The following is a 6565-nucleotide window of genomic DNA, read 5'->3' as shown; positions in this document are numbered from 1 at the left end:
AGTCTCCTGCCTCCGCCTCCCAAGTAGCTGGGACCACAGGCGCCTGCCACAACGCCCGGCTATTTTTTGGTTGCAGCCGTCATTGTTGTTTGGCATGTCCGGGCTGGGGATTCGAACCTGCCACCTTAGGTGTACGTGGCTGGCGCCTTAGCCAGTTGAGCTATAGGCGCCGAGCCAATAGCTATGTTTTTCTTAAAATGCAAGTTGTATGGGGCCAGGCGTGGGGGCTCACACCTGTAATCCTAGCACTCTGGGAGGCCGAGGCAGGTGGATTGCCTGAGCTCACCGGTTCAAGACCAGCCTAAGCAAGAGCGAGACCCCATCTCTAAAAACAGCCAGGCACTGGGGCAGACACCTATAGTCCCAGCTACTCGGGAGGCTGAGGCAAGAGAATTGCTGAGCCCAAGGGTTTGAGGTTGCTGTGAGCTGTGATGCCATAGCACTCTACTGAGTGTGACAAAGTGAGACTTCGTCTCAAAAACAAAAACTCAAGTTATATGAAGTGGAATTCCTATTAGATGTATAATGATTATTTTTTATTTATTTATTTTTTAGAGACAGAGTCTCACTTTATTGCCCTTGGTAGAGTGCCATGGTGTCATAGCTCACAGCAATCTCCAACTCCTGGGCTTAGGCGATTCTCTTGCCTCAGCCTCCTGAGTAGCTAGGACAATAGGTGCCCACCACTACGCCCAGCTGTTTTTTTGTTGCAGTTTGGCCAGAGTCGGGTTTGAACCCACCACCCTTGGTATATGGGGCTGGTGCCCTCCTCACTGAGCCACAGGCGCCGCCCAAATGATTATTTTTTAAACTCTAATTCAGTACTAAAGGACAGGTACACTGAATTTCTTTGCTAGAACATCTCTAGCCCCTATCAAATTGTTTTGATATGAAATGTTTTGGTCACTAATTGAGGGCACACTTACTATGAGGGAAAAGCAGACTTAAAAATATAGTCCAGGGGCTGGGCAAGGTGGCTCACACCTGTCACCCTAGAACTCTTTCAAGGGCAACAAAATGAAATTCTGTCTCAAAAAAAAAAAAAAGAAAAAAAGAAAAAAAATAGTCCAAAGGATACATGTCATCAATCCTTCTCTGATCAATGTCGGTGGCTTAATGCAAGGCAAGTGGATAAGTGGATAAAATAATAAAGCCACTTGACAATTTTAAAATTTTGCCAATGAGATCCAATACCTCAAACGTCTTAGAAAAGTTGCTGTTGCATTTTATCCTAAAACCATCATGTTACTTCTCTGGGAAGTCTTTACATGCACATAATCTAAACAGCTTCATGCACACTATCTAAAGGAATGTGAGAAAGTAGGGGCAGAGTGTCCCTTGTTTAGCAACAATAACTTGAGACACTAGGAATAGTTAGTATAAACTAAACAAATGCTTCACATTCCTGTCTGAGCTGTTTATAGTTAGTAATGAAAGCTCAATTTCTCGAGTATTATCTGTCAGGTCTGGGCTCATTGTAAAACTACACCATCTTGGCACAATCATAGAATTAGATATAATGAAACATTGAAAAGCCTAAGCCAAGTTCATATTATCTGGTAGTCATGGCTGGAATCAAGCCATTTTTGAAAACTGATAACAGAAGGTAGAACAGGTATCCCAGGAGAACTATAGTCTAAGACTAATAATTAACTTTATTTTGGCCAGTTGTGGTGGCTCACACCTGTAATTCTAGCATTATGGGAGGCCAACATGGGTGGATTGCTTGAGCTTAGGAGTTTAAGACCAACCTGAGAAAGAGCAAGACCCTGTCTCTACTAAAAACAGAAAAACTAGCTCAGCATTGTGGCAGGTGCCTATAGTCCGGCCTACTTGGGAGGCTGAGGCAAGAGGATCACTAGAGCCCAAGAGTTTGAGGTTGTTGTGAGCTATGACGCCATGGTACTCTATCCAGGGTAATAGAATGACTCTAACTCAAAATTAAAAAAAAAAAAAAAAGGAAGGAAGGAATAATTCTACAACTACTATCTTTAAACTATCTAGATGAGTTGCTATACTCAATTAAGTTCTTAATAATTTTTAACCATAAGAAAAAAGAAAATGTTGGCTTGGCACTCATAGCACAGTGGTTATGGCACTAGCCACATACATCTAAGCTGGCGGGTTCGAACCCAGCCCGGGCCAGCTAAAGAAGAAGGACAACTGCAACAAAAAACAGCTGGGCATTGTGGCAGATGCCTGTAGCCCTAGCTACTTGGGAAGCTGAGGCAAGAGAATCGCTTAAGCCCAGGAATTGGAGGTTGTTGTGGGCTGTGATGTCACAGCACTCTACCCAGGGCAATAATATGACACTGTCTCAAAAAAAATAAAATAAAATAAAAGAATTTGAAAAGAGAACAGTGAAATGTAAATGTTGCTAAAATTTACTGAATAATAAACATAATCCTACATAACAAACTTTACTTCCCCAATTCCAACTTATGTGGTCTAAAAATAGAGAAATGATAAATACACATAACTTTTGGTTTTAGGGAGAAAAGAGGAAAGAAGAATCTTTGCCTAGGCTGTTATATTAGTGATCAAATACTGTCTTTGACTAAAGAGACCAAATGTAAAGTTAAGATTAAGGAAACAGAAACCTTACAATGTAATGTCAGAATGCAAATAGCAGAAGAAAATAAACAATTTTGATGTTAGACATGACCAAACAATGTTCAAGATGATGATGTAAGCTTATTTTGAAAGATTTCTACTCTGAGACTCACTTAGACTTTTATCTCTTTATTTCTAAAAATGAGACTCTTCTGAAGGCAAAAAAGGCAAATCTACGTCAGCCTGGGAAATTTGTTCTATACAGAATAAAATATATTTAACTGCTATCAACCCAACTTTTCTCTCTTTTCTCTTCCGCCAAATTCATGGTCTCTGAATCTACCAAATTCCATGTTACTGATTCTGTTTACTTTATTCTTTTATAACCTCAAGAAAGTTGTCTGCATATGATACCCTCTTAGTTGCTAAGTTGCTTTATTAGTATTTTAGATTATATTCACTCTATGTATGTCTGTCCCTCAGCCAGATTAAAAACATTCAGAAGATTGGAGTCTCCATTTCTCTTGAATGCTCAAGGGTATCTCTTTCTAGGGTAAAGACTATCCTACTACTTGGCCATCTGGACCCTTTGGCAAACTGCTGAACACTCACTCTCTCTACATTGGTCTCCATATCTTCCAGAGATACGGTTCCAGCCTCAGGTCCTTATCCTGCCCCTCTACCCTTGGCCTTTGTTCAAGTTATCAATGTGCACAAAATAATCTCCATTTCTTGGTTCACTGTTCTACAACAAAACCACGGCTTTCTTACTATCTACCTCCTCTAGGAAACCTCCCTGGTTTAACTCAGTCCTTTTAATCATCATACACAGCCAGCCAGGAGGATGGTGCCCTATACATAGACAATTTGGAATGAATTCTAGCATCTTTCTAAAAATTAGCATGCTAATTTAACTTGCCTTCAGAGAATATTTACTACTTACTGTTATTATTTGAATTTTGATTAAAAAACTGAGAAATAAATAACATGCTCCCATTTCTCTTAGGAGAAAACAAATTTTCTTGCAAACGGGTAAAGGTTTATACCTGTGTTCTTTGACACTGTGAATCACTGAGAGTCTATTATCTGTAGTTCTCTCACTGCAAATGCACTTATTTCACTGTGGCATTCTTCCAGATGCTCTGTCATGCTAAAAAAAAAAAAAAAAAAAAAAGGATATTTTTTGTCTTAAACTGTTTGGTAAGTACAATACGATGAGAAAAAAAAGAGAATTCATCTACACAAACAGGAGTACTCAGTTTTATTTTTTTTTTTTTTGAGACAGTCTCACTTTGTCACCCTCGGTAGAGCCCCATGGTGTCACAGTTCACAGCAACCTCAAACTCTTGGGCTCAAGTGATTCTCTTGCCTCTGCCTCCCAAATACCTGGGATTATAGGTACCCACCACAATACCTGGCTATTTTTAGAGATAGAGTCTTGCTCTTGCTCAGGCTGGTTTTGAACCCATGAGCTCAGGCATCCACCTGCCTCCGTCTCCCAGAGTGCTAGGATTACAGATGTGAGCCACCTTGCCCAGCCCAAAACTACTCAGGTTTAAACTATGCTAAATATACATAGTAATGGACAAAAGATCAGAAAAGGAATTGAAAAAAGAAACATCTACCCTCTCTTCTGCTAGGAAAAAGAAACAAGAAAAGCAGCAAAGGTAAGGTGACTATAATAATGGCTTATAATAATCAGTAAAGTAATAATTCCACTTAAACCAAAGTTGTTGTGATCACTATTCTGCCTAACCTAGCAAGTGAAAAACTTAAGAAAATGAGAAAAACAACAAATCACAACAAAAACCCAAATGGTTTATTAGGAAACTAGACTTCTCATAACACACAGACCTCTTATAAACAGTTCAGTTAGAGACCAAGAATCATGATGTCTAAAAATGACAACCATAAGCACAGGCAAGAAATATTTTTCTGATTGCTGAAAAAAGCCACAAAAGGTTATATACCTATGATTTTCTTTTCCTTTTTTTTTTTTTTTTTTTGAGAAAAGAGTCTCACTTTGTCTCCCTCAGTAGAGTGCTATGGCATCACAGCTCACACCAACCTCAAACTTTTTTTTTCTTCAAGACAGAGCCTCAAGCTGTCGCCCTGGGTAGAGTGCTGTGGTATCACAGCTCATAGCAACCTCCAACTCCTGGGCTCAAGTGAGTCTCCTGCCTCTACCTCCCAAGTAGCTGGGACCATAGGCCCCTGCCACAACACCTGGCTATTTTTTGGTTGCAGCCATCATTGTTGTTTGGCGGGCTTGGGTTGGATTCGAACCTGCCACCTTAGGTGTATGTGGCTGGTGCCTTAGCCACTTGAGTCACAGGTGTAGAGCCTAACCTCAAACTTTTGGGCTCAAGCAATCCTCTTGCCTCAGCTCCAATGTAGCTGGGACCATAGCACGCACCACAGTGCCCACCTGGTTTTAGAGACAAGGTCTCTCTATGGCTCAGGCTGGTTTCAAACCTGTGAGCTCAAGCAATCCACTGGCCTTGGCCTCCCAGAATGCTGGGATTATAGGTGTGAGCCACTGCACCTGGCCATACCTAGGATTTTCTTTTCAGGCTTTTTCAAGTAACTCAAAATGTTTTGTATACTTATTAAGGGTTATTATCTTGAAGTTGAAATAGTAGTTTATAATGGTAATAGGAGTTAGATTTGGTATTTGCAGGTAAATTTAAAAAATGAGAATGAAATATGTTACATATATCTAAAAAATAAAAACTAAGAAAATAGTTTACATAAACTGATAATTTACAGGAAAGGTATTTCAGCTCTTCCTTTCTGGTTACTGTTACCTCCGAAGCTGTTGTCTTCAACAGATAATATATAGCTGTGATTTCATTATGTCCCATGTTTTCTCAGACAACCTTTTAATTTCTTCTTCTCCATACCTTATTCTCAACGGGATGTCTGAAAAAGAAGGGTATAATACAGTTCATATGTTTTGTTTGGGTAAGAAATCATTCTGCTACAGGGTAAAGTAATTTTCTTTATTTGACCTAAAAGATCACACTTTTTTTTTTTTGAGACAGAGCCTCAAGCTGTCGCTCTGGGTAGAGTGCTGTGGCATCACAGCTCATAGCAACCTTCAACTCCTGGGCTCAAGCAATTCTCCTGCCTCCACCTCCCAAGTAGCTGGGACTACAGGCGCCTGCTACAATACCCAACTATTTTTTGATTGCAGCCGTCATTGTTGTTTGACTGGCCCTGGCTGGATTTAACTGCCAGCTCAGGTGTATGTGGCTGGAGCCTTAGCCGCTTGAGCCACAGGTGCTGAGCCACACTTTGTTTTTTTTTTTGAGACAGAGTTTCACTTTGTCACCCTGGGTAGAGTGCTATGGCATCATAGCTCACAGCAACCTCCAACTCTTGTGCTCAAGCAATTCTATTGCCTCACCTCCCAAGTAGCTGGGAATACAGGCGCTCACCACAATGCCCATCTATTTTTTGTTGCAGTTGTCATCATTGTTTTAGCTGGCCCAGACCCGCCAACCTTGGTGTATGTGGCTGGCACTGTAACCACTGTGCTATGGGTGCTGAGCTGGTGGAGAGGATATTTGATTTAAAAAAAAAAGGTAAAGACTGGAGCATGTATTGGCCGGGAGGGGTGGCTCACGCCTGTAATCCTAGGCACTTTGAGAGGCTGAAGAGGGAGGACTGCTTGAGCTCAGGAGTTCAAGACCATCCTGAACAAGAGACCCTATCTCTATTAAAAATGGAAAAACTAGCTGAGTGTTATGGCAGGTGCCTGTAGTCCAGGTACTTGGAAGGCTAAGGTAGGAGGATCAGCTGAGCCCAGGAGTTTGAGGTTTCTCTGAGTTAGGCTGATACTATGGCACACTAGCTTGGGCAACAGAATGAGATTCTGTCCCCCATCCTGCCCACAAATAAAGACTTGAGCATATATAAATGCTGCTAATGAGAAGCAGGTAGAGATCGCCTGTGCTTGACTTCCGCTGCAGCTAGTGAAGCCTTCTCCCTCCTGTGCATAATGGCAACT

The 6565-nt window shown here is 41.2% G+C and overlaps 1 pseudogene; it reads left to right on the top strand.

The window, feature by feature from the left end:
- LOC100941401 overlaps nt 1-6565 on the top strand; it is a 21271-nt pseudogene that overhangs the window by 13414 nt on the left and 1292 nt on the right.

Source organism: Otolemur garnettii, unplaced genomic scaffold (genome assembly GCF_000181295.1).
Source record: "Otolemur garnettii isolate 467f Iridium unplaced genomic scaffold, OtoGar3 scaffold00006, whole genome shotgun sequence".
NCBI lineage: Eukaryota > Metazoa > Chordata > Mammalia > Primates > Galagidae > Otolemur > Otolemur garnettii.
This window is presented reverse-complemented; position numbering and strand designations above follow the sequence as displayed.